The sequence below is a fragment of the Macrotis lagotis genome, chromosome 7 (genome assembly GCF_037893015.1).
Source record: "Macrotis lagotis isolate mMagLag1 chromosome 7, bilby.v1.9.chrom.fasta, whole genome shotgun sequence".
In the NCBI taxonomy this organism is placed as follows: domain Eukaryota; kingdom Metazoa; phylum Chordata; class Mammalia; order Peramelemorphia; family Peramelidae; genus Macrotis; species Macrotis lagotis.
Window position 1 is genome coordinate 173,238,992 of NC_133664.1, and position 15,218 is coordinate 173,254,209.

At 38.3% G+C, this 15,218-nt stretch overlaps 1 protein-coding gene across 1 annotated transcript in view; it reads right to left on the reverse strand.

Annotated features, from left to right (window-relative positions):
• MCM10 (minichromosome maintenance 10 replication initiation factor) overlaps positions 1–3,319 on the reverse strand; it is a 42,131-nt gene extending 38,812 nt beyond the window's left edge. Inside the window, exon 1 of the mRNA XM_074194107.1 lies at positions 3,265–3,319. The gene's annotated coding sequence lies outside the window, so the exon portion shown is untranslated. The remainder of the gene's footprint in view (positions 1–3,264) is intronic.
• Between the last annotated feature and the right edge of the window lie 11,899 nt (positions 3,320–15,218).

Below are 15,218 nucleotides of genomic sequence, written 5' to 3' on the forward strand. Positions count from 1 at the left end.
ACTGTGGTATATGTATCATGGAACACTATTGTTCTATTAGAAACCAGGAGGGACGGGATTTCAGAGAAACCTGGAGGGATTTGCATGAACTCATGCTGAGTGAGATGAGCAGAGCCAGAAAAACACTGTACACCCTAACAGCAACATGGGAGTGATGTTCAACCTTGAAGGGCTCGCTCATTCCATCAGTGCAACAATCGGGAACAATTTTGGGCTGTCTGCAAAGGAGCTGTGGAGTTTGAACAAAGTGCAAGGACTATTCCCTTTAATTTAGGAAAAAAAAAACAGATATCTAATTGTCCGATCTTGTTACCTCTCAGACTTCTCTTTAAGGATAAGATTTCTCTCTCATCACACCCAATTTGGATCAAGGTACAACATGGAAACAAAGTAAAGACTGACAGAGTGCTTTCTGTGGGGGGGGGGGGTGGGGGGAGGGAAGCAAGATTGGGGGAAAATTGTAAAACTCAAATAATATCTTTAATAAAAATAAATTTAAAACCTTAAAAAAAACAAATTAATTCAAACTAATATACCAGTGTGGTAAAGTTCCTGGTGAAGTCCTCTCAGGGTTAGGAAATGTTGAGGCTATTTTTGCAAACTGGGAGGACTTTCTGACCACAGATATTACTTCATTTTAATTAAGATAATTATGAAGGTCCTAAATTAAATCACCATTTAGTGGAAAAAATATTATGAAAATATTTCATCTTTTCTTTGAGTCTACCGTTTGAGTAAATTTCAGTGAATAGATTTACCCCCAAAAGCCAATAGGCTAAAGGGGAGGAGGGTTAAGGAGAAAAGAAGATGCTGTGCTTTCGGCTCTTACTCGAGTGCGTCCTCTCTCTCTCAAGTAAAATAAAACTTACTTTTGCTTAAACCAGTTTCTGAAAATTTTCTTAGCATATTTTTATCCCACACATTCCTTAAACACAAGTCTGACCATACTCAATCAACTCAAAGTGTCTCCCTATTACCTCGAGGGTAAACTATAAAATACCTTCAAATTCAAAGTCTTTTATAACCCTGCCCCATCCTCCTTCCACTACTCTAACAATCTTTAGATTGTCTTTCCTCTGATGATTATTTCCAAATTATCCTGCATTTAACTTGTTTGTATTTAATTGTTGTATATAGTGACTTCCTTAAGAGGGGATTTTTGTGTATACACCCTATTAAGCACAGGCTGAGCTTAGTTGCAACAGAATCTCCCCATCTCAAATATTCCTAGTACATTTTTGTCTGAATCATTTTTCCACTAACACATTCCCTTCAGGTATTATGTTTATTTGTGTAAATGTTGTACCTCCCTCCTCCTCTTCCCTCTCTTCTCCTTGAGGGATAGATACTATGTTTTATCTTGTGACCAGTAATAAATATGGAAGCTGAAATGAAATTCATTCTGTTTAAACTCACTGTGACAAAAAATAAAGCAAATCCTTACAAGTCCATAAACTACTCTGTAGAAATCAACTTGAATATATAAAGTTGCTCACTAGATACTGGAATGCAAAGCAGAGACTTTTTGTAAATGTTAAATCATCAAGGTTCACTTAATGGGCCCTTATAATCTATATCAAAATATATTGGTCCCTTAATAATTACCTGTGCAACCTTGAGCAAGTCATTCTACCCCTTTGCCTTGCAAAAAAAAAAAAAAAAAGCAAACCAGAGTGGCTAGGTGGATAGAGCACCAGCCCTGTTGTCAGGAGTACCTGAGTTCAAATCCAGTCTCAGACACTTAATAATTACCCAGTTGTGTGGCCTTGGGCAAGCCACTTAACCCCATTGCCTAGCAAAAACCTTAAAAAAAAAAACCATTCCGCCCCCAAAAAAAGAAAATTAGGAAGAAATGAGAGCACTGTCAATAGCAGGGTTAGAAGATAATTTTAATTGTTATGCTGCCCTGCACTGTGAGCCTGTCCTAAGAAGATCATTCAAGCACCCAATCTGATTGTTCTATGATCTAGTTGCCCATTTATCACCATGTATAAAATATCTGGCTACATAACAGCAAGGTGCAGTTGCTCCAAGGTATAGGGTAATTCCATGAGTAGTAAATCGGTTCCTTGCAAAGAAAGTAATTAATAAATCACTCTTGTGATTTACTGGTACTCTGTCTCTGGCCTATTTTATCATGACCAGTTTAGAGACAGCCCAATAAAAACCTGATTTAACAGAGGTCAGGAGAGAGGTTGAGGCTAGATAAATTGATCTGAGAATAATCAGGATAGATATGATAACTGAATCAAGGGGAGCAAGAGAGATCGCTAAATGAAATAGTACAAAGGAAGAAGACAAGGGGGTCCAGGATACCCCCAATTAACGGGGGTGATGTGGATGAAGATCTAGCAAAAGAGATTGAAGAGGGGCAGCTAGGTGGCACAGTGGATAGAGCACCGGCCCTGGAGTCAGGAGTACCTGGGTTCAAATCCAGCTTCAAACACTTAATAATTACCTAGCCGTGTGGCCTTGGGCAAGCCACTTAACCCCAAAGCCTTGCAAAAAAAAAAAAAGAGATTGAAGAGTAGTGAAGGAAAAACAGGAGAAAGTTGTATCAAAAAGAGATCTACAGAGTTCAAGATTGCAGAGAGAGTTAAGAATAAGGACTGAGAAAAGGATCTTTGATTTGGGGAATAAAATGCCATTAATAACTTGGAAGAGAACTGTTTCAGTTGAATGATGAGCCTGGAAGTCAGACACAGAGTTAGAAAGAGAGGAAAGAAATGTGAGGCAAAGATTAGGAAAAGTCAGGACTATAATGTGGACTTTTCTCTAGATTTTATTTTCCCGCGATCGAAGCAGGCTTCAACGCGCAAGTTCCAAGCCGGCTGAAGTTCCGGGTCACTCACTCGGCAGAAAAGGTGAGCTTTAGGCCCGTCGGGATCTGGCTATAGTCTTAGAGGGCTGTCCCGATACTCCGAACCTAGAGGGCCAGGTTGAACTCAAAAGCACCTGGGTTCAAATTCTGCGGCTGCCCCTGCCTTCTCGCGAGTCCTAAAACCACGCCATGTCCCCGGGACTCAGTTTCCTCATCTGTAAAACCGAGGGGCATGGCTTCAGATCCACGATTCCTGCTTCTGCTGGATGAGGACGCCCGGGGGCGGCCCACGGGGGCTCCCTGAGGTCTCCCGGTCGGAGGTCCTCCTGAATCCCCGCCACACACACACACACACACACACACACACATACACACAACCGGGGGGGACCCCTCCGGGCGCGGAGGCCCCTTCCCGCCTCCGCCGCCCCCCGCTACCCACTCACCAACACCGGCTCCGCGGCGCCAAGCGCTCAACTAAGGAACTCCCGGCGTTCCCCGCCAAAATTCTAATTAGGCACCGCCCCTGATTCGACGTCAGGGCGCCGGCGGGCTGACGGTCGCTCTGTTGGGCTGAGCTGATTGGCTGATGCGCCGTCGTGCGTGCTGACGCCAAAGGAAAGGGCGGAAGACCATCATTCCCCGCACCCTGGTAGTGAGAGCTGCAATTGGACTGCATCCGGGTAAAGGCCGGACTTCCGGCTCGCCGCCTGAAGGCTGGGTCGCGCCAGGCGGCCCATGGTTTCTTATTCTTCGCGTCCTTGCCGGCGCTGTCTCGCTTCTCCTTCCTTCCCCCGACTCCACAGAGGCTTCCGCCCTCGCCAGCCTTTTGTCTCGGTTTCTCCCCCGGGCTGCGGTGTGTTTTAAATCTCTCAATGGAATTCTGTATTTAAAAAAAACCTTTTGCTCAAACCAGTTTCTGAAAATTTTCTTAGTATATTTTTATCCCACACATTCCTTAAACACAAGTCTGACCATATTCAATCAACTCAAGTGTCTCCCTATTACCTCAAGGGTAAACTATAAAATACCTTCAAATTCAAAGCCTTTTATAACCCTGCCCCATCCTCCTTCCACTATTCTAACAACCTTTAGATTGTCTTTCCTCTGATGATTATTTCCAAATTATCCCGCATTTAACTTGTTTGTATTTAATTGTATGTTGTGAGTTCCTTGAGAAGAGGGGCTGATTTTTGCTTTTTGTGTATATATCCCATTTAGCACAGGCTGAGCTTTTTTTTGGGGGGGGGCGGTCAAGGCAATGGGGTTAAGTGGCTTGCCCAAGGCCACACAGCTAAGTAATTATTAAGTGTCTGAGGTCGGATTTGAACTCAGGTACTCCTGACTCCAGGGCCCCCAATTTCTAACATTTTACTAAACTTTCAATATTGTTGGTTTCCTTTGAAATAATACATAATTTATCTTGTGTATTTAAAAATATGACTGTGGGAAAGGGTCCATAGAAGGGCTTCATCCACCTTGCCAAAAGGGGTGGGGTCCAGATCACCAAAAAAAAAAAGTTTCAGAAAGGTTTAAGGACCTTCAAGTCCAGAGAGGTGAGCCTGGATTAGTTCCTTTTCTTTTTTTTGTAGCTCCCTGTACTCCCCATTTGAACCTAGGTCCTTTGGGTTCAAATCCAGGCCCTCTAGGTTTGGAGTATTGGGACAATTGTCTTAATTTTGCTCTCTTTTGTTATCTCTATGCTTTCTTTCTTGGAAGTTGGCACCCCTTTCACAGAATGTCCAAAGATGGTTTGACAATAAGGATAGCTAGTGTTTATAAAGCCTTTTAAGTTTTGATGGGGGGGGGGGGGTCGGTACAAAAATTATCCCCATTTTACAGGAGAGGAAATTGAGGCAGTGGGATTTCATGTCTTGTCTAGAGTCACACAGAGAGTGAGGCAGAATTTGCCTCCAGGTTCAATATTCTGTCCAATTCTCTTATTTTTCAGATGAAGAAACAGAGGCAGATGATGTGATTTGTCCAAGGACACAAAAGTAATATATATATATATATATATATATATATATATATATATATATATATATATATATATAGCAAATGGAATGTGAACGCAGCTTCTATCTATCTATCTATCTATCTATCCATCTATCCATGTTATCTATGCTCCAGACCCTCATCGCATCTGCCATGATCCTCTTCCAGAACAAGGGACAAACAACAAAATGCCCCATCTCTATAACTACAGTAAATCTCTCAAGTGTATGTCTAACATCTCAAATTGAATATGTATCCTGTTCCTTTTTCTGATTCTGTGAATGGCTTCTAGTTCTGTTAGTGGTATTTCATCTAATTTTCCAATCCTGTAGTCTCCTAACCTACTTTTCCAGGCTTATTACAAAATACCTTCATTCTCACTATGCTTCTTCCAAAATGGGTTGTAAAACCTTTCTCATAGAACCTTCTTCCATCTCCCATTCCCAGGTCTTTACAGAGGTTGTTTCAGAGGCTTGGAATATTTTCTCCTTACCTCTGCTTCTTAGAGCCTTTAATTTTCTTCAAAGCACAAATCAAATGTTGCCTCATGAAGATTTTTCTGATGTCCCTACTTGCTAGTGCCTCCAATCAACATTACCTTGCATTTAAAAAATGTATAGTTTGTTCTTAATGTTGTATCTATTTTCTCAGATAAAATGTGAGCTTCCTGAGGATAAGAACATTTGTCTTTGAAACCCCAGCACTTTGTTTTTTACTGATGCATAATAAATGCTTATTGATTCAGTTCAACAACTTAAATAAACATTAAGTGCTTACAATATATTCAGGGCACTGTTCTGGAGATACAAAACTGAAAAAACAGGCTCTGCTTTCAACAACCACAGAAAACTGCAGACATACACAAAAAAAGATATAAGACAGGGGAGAGTATGATTTGGACAAAGATCTAAATAAAAGGGCTCTCTGAAAATTTTGAAAACATTGAGTTGGTTAGAGGATAAGGCTTCATGGAGAAGCTGATTACCTAGGCATAGATGAGGATGTGAGAGTAATGTAAGGAGAGAGAATGAAAAAGAAGAGAAGTTAAAGGCTACAAGCTTTTGTGCCCAATTGATTGGAACAAGTTTGGTGACATCAACATAAATTGGGAAGTTAGAAGCCAGGGCAATTTTGGGAAGATGAAGATGATTTCAGCTTTAAATATATTGAGCTGGAAGTGCTAGAGGAATTTTGAGGTAAGATGTCAAGTAGGTGATTGGAATTGGGAAACTGGAGTTCAAGAAAAATTGGAGGGTAGTTCCATGGGATCACATATAGATTTAGATCTTCAAGAGACCTTACAAAAGTCATCTACTCCGAGATGAAACAAGCCTGGAGAGGTTAAATGATTTGTCAGAGTCACAATAAGTATTCCCTGATTTTAGGGGGTCCATGTTCATGTACCTCACATGCCCTAACAATAGTTCTTCAATTTACTTAATTCCCATGACCTCCTTTCCACTAAAGTTTCACATAGGCAGAGATGTTCATATACATCCTCATGGCCATCATCACCCTCAGAGATTCTGATTCCATGTCCAAAAACTGTGAATTTTCTTGATCAGATTATCTTTAACATCCCATTTCTCCTAAACTTTATCCCCTTCATCATGACTTCTGACTATCTCAGTACTATCCTAAGACATCACTCCTGTTTCTAACTATGCTCTCTTTACTTTGTTGAGCTAGTTCAACTCTATACTGTCTTCTACTCTTGAATCCCTTGCTTTCCTGGCCTTTCATTGGACTCCAGTACCATAACTCCATTTGACTCTTTTGCTTCTGTTTAGGTGCTTTTGAATGGAATTGGATGAAATAGCAAAATGGTGTGTTAGTGAACCTTCTCATTAGGTACCTTTTCTCATCATTTATATCTCTATCCCTGTAGCCTCCTCTTTCAATTGATGAGTTTCTCTGTAGAAACTCCATTGGGGGAAATGCCTGTGTCATCCATACTCACGTCTAATCCAGCTGAACTGCTTCTCCTTGATTTTCAAATACCTTCCCTTGTCACCTCTACAGCTCTTCTCACTTTTAACCCCCTTTTTTGTGTCTTTCCCCTTTAGAATGGAAGACCCTTGAAGGCATCAATCAATTTTTTTGCTTGTTTTGGTACCCCAGTGCTTAGTATTATGAATCATAATAAGCACCTAATAAATGCTTTATTTAATCAAATCTTAACTGGAGCCCTCACTACAAAAAGGTAATGTCACTATTCTGTCTTAAATGATTCCCTGTCCCACTGACTACAAGATCTTTTATTCTCTCCTTAAGCTTCCATTGATACTCCTTCCACCCATCTTCTCAGATGAGTATCTGGATTTATATGTCATCAAAAAATTAAGGTCATTCACCTAGGGTTTTCTCTTCCCTTTTCATCATATCCTTCCTCTCCCCCACTATTAAATGTTCTTTTACTCTAGTTTCTGATGATGAGGTAGCCCTTTTGTTAGCCAAGACCAACTCTATTTCATGTACTCTTTTAAGAAATATGCTATTTATTTTTAACATCCTTTTAAAAATAATTCTCTGATTCCAGCACTCTCTTCTATCCACTGAGAAGGCAAGCAATATATCAATTATGGATGTATAATCATGCAAATAGTTTATATGATTACCACATTGCTAAAAAAGCAAGAAAAATAGAGAAAATTATACTTCAATTTACATTCAGTTCATCAGTTCTGACTCTTGAGGTTGGATTTCAGTTTTCATCATGAATCTTGTGAAAGTATCTTGAATTATTGTATCAATCACAGTAAGACAACCTTTCTCAGTCGATCATCATTATAACATTGCTGTTATTGTGTATGATGATCTCTTGGTTCTCATTTCTTCACAATATCAGTTCAAATAGGTCTTCCCATGCTTTTCTGAAATTATCCCCTTTGTCATTTCTTATAACACAATAGTACTCCATCACAATCATATTCCACAGCTTGTTCAGTTATTTCCTAATTGATAGCAAACCCTCAATTTTCAGTTCTTTCTTAACACAAAAAAGAGCTGCTATAAATACTTTTATATGTATAGATTTTTTTTTCCCCTTTTCCTTGATATCAGGGGTTCAGTTCAGCAACTTAAATAAACATTAAATACTTACAATATATTCAGGACACTGTTCTGGGCATACAAAGGCACAACATAGCAGTGATGTTGTTGGGTCAAAGTATAGTTTTATGACCCTTTGGGAATAGTTCCAAATTGTTCTCTAGACTGGCTGGACCAGTCCAAAAATTTACCAGCAGGTTCATTAGTGTACCTATTTTCTCTCATCCCCTCTAGCTCTTTTTCATTTCTAATAGGTGTGAGGTGGTACCTCTGAGCTGTATTAATTTGCATTTCACTAATCAATAGTGATTTTGAGAATTTTTTTCATGTGATTGTAGATAGCTTTGATTTCTTCTGAAAACTGCCTGTTCTTATCCCTTAACCATTTATAGATCAAGGAATGGTTCTTACTTTTATAAATTTGGTTGTGCCCTATAAATTTGAGACAGAAGGACTTTTTCAGAGAAACTTGCTGTAAATTTTAAAAAATATAACTTTGTTATACATGGTACTTTTCAGTAAAATTTGGTTTCCCTGATTATTTCTTTTATTTAGGTCTGTTTTTTGCTTTTGCTTTGTCTGAGATCATGATAGCTATCCCTCCCTTTTTTACTTCAGTTGAAGTGGAAAAGGTTCTGCTCCAGCTCTTTATTTTAACTGTGTCTTTCTGTTTCTAGTATGTCTTGTAAAAAACACATTTTTAGATTCTGATTTCTAATCCATTCTGTTATCTCTTTCTGTTTTATGGGTGAGCTCATTCCATTCACACTCACATGATTACTAAAGATTTATTTTCATTTTCTTCTGTTGATCCTTCACTTTTAATTCTGTCCCTCCCTAAAAAGTCTGTTTTGTTTCTGATTACTACCTTCCTTAATCTATTCCCCTTCCTCCCTTCTCATTTCTATCCCTCCCTTCTTTTATTCCATTCTTCTATTTCCCTGTTGGGTAAGATAGATTTCTATACTCAACTGAATATGTCTGTATTTTTCTTCCTCTTTGAATCAATTCCAATGAAAGTGAGGTTTAAGTATTGCCTGATACCCCTTCCCATCCCCCCCCAAAAGTCCTTCCTTGTCTCTTTCATGTAAGATAATTCCCCCCCATTCTCCTTCCTTCTCCTCATGCATTACCTCATTCTCACCCTTGACTTTTTTTTTTTGAGATCATCCCAACATAATTTACTTACACTCATACTTCAAACTGCCCTAATAATAATAATAATAAAGTTTTTAGGAGTTATATGTATCATCTTCCCATATAGGAAAATAAAGTTTAACTTTATTGAATCCCTTCTGATTCTCATTTATGTTTACTTTTTTATGCTTCTCTTGAGTCTTGATTTTGAATGTCAGATTTTCTATTTAGCTCTGGTCCTATCATCGGGAATAATTGAAATTTCTTTCACATTATACACCCTGAGAGCAACATGGGGGTAATGATCAAACTTATTGACTTACTCATTCCATCAGTGCAATAATTAGGGACAATTATAGGGTATCTGAGATGGAGAATACCATCTGTATCTAGAGAAAGAACTATGGATTTTAAACAAAGACCAAAGATCATTACTTTCGATTTTTTAAAAAAGTTGTCACGTACTACATAATTTTGCTATCTCTAATATTTTCTTTCTTCCTCAAGGATATATATTTTTTTCTCTCAATGCATTCAATTTTGATCAATGCATAGCATGGAAACAATGTAAAGATTATCAGACTGCCTTCTGTAGGGAGAGGAGAAAGAGAGGAGGGTAGGGGAAAATGGTAAAATTCAAAACTTTACAAAAAATGATAGGTAGAAACTACTATTATATATAATTGGAAAACAAATAAGATATTTATATAATAAAAAAGAAAGTTCTCTTTCATTAAATATTCATTTTTATCCCTAAAGGTATAATTATATTCAATTTTGCAGAATGTTATTCCTGATTGTAATTCTACCTTTCAGTTTATTATATTCCAAGCCCTCCACTCCTTTAATGTGGAAGCTGCTAAATCTTATGAGACTCTACATTTGGATTGTTTCTTTCTTGCTGTTTGCAATATTTTCTCCTTGACCCGCGAGCTCTGGAACTTGGATATAATATTCTTGGGGCTTTCATTTCATTTCATTTCACTTGATCTCTTTCAGGAGATGATCAATAGATTCCATTTCTAGTTTACTCTCTGGTTTTAAGATAGCAGGTAAGTTTTCCTTAATGATTTTTCTTGAAATATGATGTCTAGGCTATTTTTTTTGACTGACTTTCCAGTAATATAGTAATTGGTCTAATTATTTCTTCATTTATTTTCCAGGTCAGTTGTTTTTCTGATGTGATATTTCACACTTTTTTTTCATTTTTTGATTTTTGTTTATTGATGACTCATGAAGTCATTTGCTTAGATTTGCCTAAATCTTTCTGAATTATAAAGATTTTATTTATTTTGAGTTTTACAATTGTTCCCCTAATCTTACTTCCCTCCCCCCACCCCCAACAGAAGGCTGTTGTTTCCATGGTGTACACTGATCCAAATTGAATGTGATGAGAGAGAAATCATATCCTTAAGGAAGAAACAAAGTATAAGAGATAGCAAAATCAGACAATAAGATATCAGTATTTTTTTTCTAAATTTAAGGTAACAGTCCTTGGTGTTTGTTCAAACCCCACAGTTCTTTCTCTGGATACAGATGGTATTCTCCATTGCAGAGAGCCCCAAATTGTCCCTGATTGTTGCACTGATGGAATGACTGAGTCCATCAAGGTTGATCATTGCCCCCTTGTTGCTGTTAGGGTATACAGTGTTTTTCTGGTTCTGCTCATCTCAGTATCAGTTCATGCAAATCCCTCCTGGTGTCTAACCCTAATTTTTAAGGAATTCTTTTCTTCAGTGATCTTTTCTTTTTCCTTTTGGCCAATTCTGCTTTTTAAAGGATTCTTTTCTTCAGTGAATTTTTGTGCTTCTTTTACCATTAGACCAATTCTGGTTTTTAAGGTGTTATTTTTTTTAGGTTTTTCTTTTGCAAGGCAAATGGCGTTAAGTGGTTTGCCCAAGGCCACACAGCTAGGTAATTATTAAGTGTCTGAGACTGGATTTGAACCCAGGTACTCCTGAATCCAGGGCCAGTGCTTTATTCACTGTGCCACCTAGCCACCCCATAAGGTGTTGTTTTCTAAAGTACTTTTTGCGCCTCTTTTACCAAGATATTTTCTTCATAATTTTTTTGCACCATTCTCATTTCTTTCCCTAGTTTTTTTTCTACCACTCATCACTTTAACTCTTCCAGGAATTTTTGTTGGGCTTGAGTCTAATTAGCATTTTTCTTTGAGATTTTGCTTGTAGCTCTTTTCATAATGTTGTTTGCCTTCTGGATTTGGTCTTGGTCTTCCCTGCCACCTTAGTAGCTTTGATTGTTTGCTTATTTGTTTTAACTGTGTGCTCATTTTCCCAGCCTATTTCTTTTTTTTTTAATTGAAATGTTAATTTTTCCAGTTGCATGCAAAGGTAGTTTTCAGTATTTGTCCATTTGTAAGTTTATGTGTTCTGCATTTTTCTATTACCCTCTCTTCCCTCTCCTCTCCTCTCCCCTCCCCATGGCAGCAAACAATCTGGTAAAAGTTGTACATGTGCACTTGTGTTTTTAACAAAATTTCAAATTAGTCAATATTGTGAAAGAGGAATTAGAACTGTGGGGGGGGACTATGAGAAAGAAGGTTTTCCTCTACCATTCATCACTTTTAATACAAGTTTAAAAAAAATGAACATAGTAGGCTCTGCTATGCAATCAGGATCCATAGTTTTTCTGGATGTGGATGGCATTTTCCATAACAGGTTTCTCAGGATTGTCCTTGATCATTGGCCTGCTGAGAGGAACTTCGTCCATCATAACTGACCATCATGCTTCTCTAAAGTCTGGCCACTCAGGCTTCCTTACAAAATAATACTCATTAACATTCAAATAAACTTGTTCAGGCATTGATGGACATCCAGCCTATTTCTTGACTTTGAACTTTATGTTAAAGTTGAGCTCTGCTCACCTGAGGGTGGGGAGAAATTGTCTCAATATCCAGGCTTTTTCTGCTTCTTTTTTCAGAGCTAGTTCTGGGACTCTGCAAGTTTTCAACTCTGCTCAGTCACCTGCTCTGGTCTTTGTCCAGGAAGGGTCCCCTGCCCCCTTGCAGCCACAAGTACAAGTCTTCTGGACCTTGGAACTCCTTTGGGACTGATCTCTATCTCTCTCTCTCTCTCTCTCTGCCTTGGCACTGGGACCAAGAATAGAGTTGTCAATCAATGCCATCTCCCCCCAGTACCAGTAATCTCTTTCTGACCAGTTGTCTCACCCTCTTAGGATATCTGGACTGAAAGCTGCTACTGCTGCTGCTATTGTAACTGCCTTCAAGGTCCACTGCTACTGGTCCATTCCCACCAATGGTGTCACAAACCTCTCCTGCTACTCTCCTATGTTATCTTAGGCTGGAAAAAATGTCTTACCCCTACCTCTTGTGATTCTGCCACTCTAAAATTTTATTTGAGGTGTCGTTTCAAAGCTTTTTGGAGGGGAGTTTTGGGAGAGTTTGACTAAGTTGCTCTCTCTACTCTGCTGTCTTGGTTCCTCCTCCCCTGTCCTCTTTTTCATGTACTCTTAGTCCCATCCCTTCCTGTCTTCTCTAGTATATTGGCCCTACCATTATTTTCACTTTCTTTCTAATTTTCAGTATACCTTGTTGAAAATGGTTTGCAAGGGTGAGCCTTCAACACTTTCCAATCTTATAGGTTGGGTAATAAAGATTTATTAAGTGCCCACTGTATGCCATATACTAAGCTGAGAATATATAGATTAAAAATGAAATAGTCTGCTCTTAAGGGATTCATATTCTATTGGGGAGAGACAATGTACAGACAAAAATACAAAATAAATGAGGTAGTTTGGGGAAAGAGGACACTAGAAGCTAGGGGAAGGATTAGGAATGGTTTCATGTAGTTGGTAAGTTCTCTTAAAGGAAGCAAAGAATTTTATGAGGCAAAGGCTATGAAGACATCTAAGCCTACACTATATTATTGCAGTTAGAACCTTGAGTCAAATCTAGAACCTTGTGTTAAATTAATATGAAAAGAGGGTCCAACTAAAACTCTATTTGCTCCAAGAATGGCATTCTAGGTGGCCTTAATTTACACAGATGAGAAGTTCCTAAATAGACAATATTCAAGTCTTTGGCCAGGTAAGGATATCTTAAACAGAAATAAGAAATAATTGCAATAGCTATCAACATAAAGCCAGGAAGGGCCAGGAAAAAAAGATCTGGGAGCATAAAGTGTTGGACACAAGAGCAATGAGATGTACTTTTGGTACACATATAGTTGAGCTGAACATCAGGGGAGGTGCCAGTAGCCAGTAGTCAGCTATAAATACATTGATATACCCACCAGTTGTTCTTGCAGGTGTGAACCAATTCCTCCAAGGTACAGGGAGAAATCCCTAAATCACAAAGTTGAAAAGTACTTAAAGCTTCTTTTTAGTCTATTATCTGAAAAGGAATTTTATATCTTCTTTCCCTATGCCTTACCTCTATTATACAGTTTGTTTGTTTTTTGTTCTCACTTCAACCTCTAGTTGCTTTCTCAGGCCCTCACCCCTGGCTCTGTCCTCTTTCCTTCCTTCAAGATGCTAGAGGTGACCAATTGAACTTTTCACTATCATCTACCCTTAAATCTCTTACTCCTTTGACCTATTCTGATCATTTCCATATCCTATAGCTTAATTATGCTACTCTGCCTTTTCCTTTATATCCTGCTGAAAGTAAATGGAGAAAATCACCCACTCTGCTGAGTTCATTAGAGTTGTTACACATTATCATGTGGGCCACTGTTGCTATATAACAGTCCTTTTACTAATCCCTGATTGATTCTATCCTACTGCTTTCTGCATCTACTCCAAATCTTATCTTCTTCACTGAAGCAACAAAATCACCCTTTCTTCCTAAGGGCTTTGCCAAATATTTAACTGAGAAAATTGGGGTCATCTATTGAGTTTCCCTTCCTTTTCACCTCAATACCCAACACCTTCTCTCTTTGGATGTATTCTCTGAGGAAGTTGTCTGTCCCTCCCCAAATTTTCAGCCTCTCCTTATTCACTGGCATCTTGCCTGCTGCCTAAAAAACATTTCCAGATCTTCATCCTTAAACAACAATAACAGAAAACTGTTATTTAATTGTAGCATTCCTACAAACTATATATTTTCCCCCTTCACAACCAAACTTCTAGCTAAAGCTGTCTATCAGTGTCACTTCCCATTTATTTATAAACCCCTTACAATATGGCTTCTGCCTTGCCCTCTTCAATGTTATGCTCTATTAATTGCCAAATCTGATGCCTTTGATTCTTTCCTTCTCTTATTTGTCTGTAACATTTGGTGCTACTGAACAATCTCTTTTCCTTAGGTTTTCTTGACACTGCTCTTTCCTCTTTCTCTTCCTAACCTGATTGATCTATTTTTTTGGATCCCTCCCTTTGTTCAATATAAGCCTCTATATTTGGGAATGATTGTCCAGGGTTCTCTTCTCTACCCAACCTACAACCTTGTAGTAATACTTGACTCTTCATTTTTCCTTATTCCCACATATTACATCAGTCCCTAAGTCTTATTAATTATACTTTTGTATTATCTCTTGTATCTGTCCCTATTCATCTATATAGGTACCATTTTAATTCAAGTCTTAATCATCTTTTACAATAGCCTAATTGGTCTCCCTGTCTCAGATATCCTCCTTCTTCTATCTAAAGTCCATATAGTTGCTAAAGTATTATTCTTAAGAAAAGTCTGAGCATGTCACTCTCCTCCTTAAAAGTTTCAGTGGCTATTACCCAACATCAAATACACACTCTTTAGTCTAGGATTTAAAAACCCTCACAACCTGGCACTTTCTTACCTTGTCAGAATCCCTGCACTTTACTACCCTGTTTACTTTATAGCCCAGAGACACTGGCCTCTTGATGTTCTGCAAACAAGACAGTCTATCTTTAAAATCTGGATCTACTCTTTCACCTCCTCCTTGATCTGACCAGGCTTATGGAACAGACATAGTCAGCTTATACCAAAGTATACAGTGTTTCTACTCATTCACCATAAAAATGAAAACCAAAGATAATATAAAGGGATGGACTATGTTGGTTTGCTATCTTATTTTTTTTTTTTTTTAGTCTGTTGCAGATTTGGGCTTATTTTCATGGCTGATTCAAAACTTTCTTGTCAGTTGGTACTGGGCTCACTTAAGGAAAGCTAAACCCAGGATGCAACTACTGGCAATCTAAGTAGTTCTTCAGGAATTAAATTTTGTCAAATACAGAGAATTAAGCAAACAAATACATA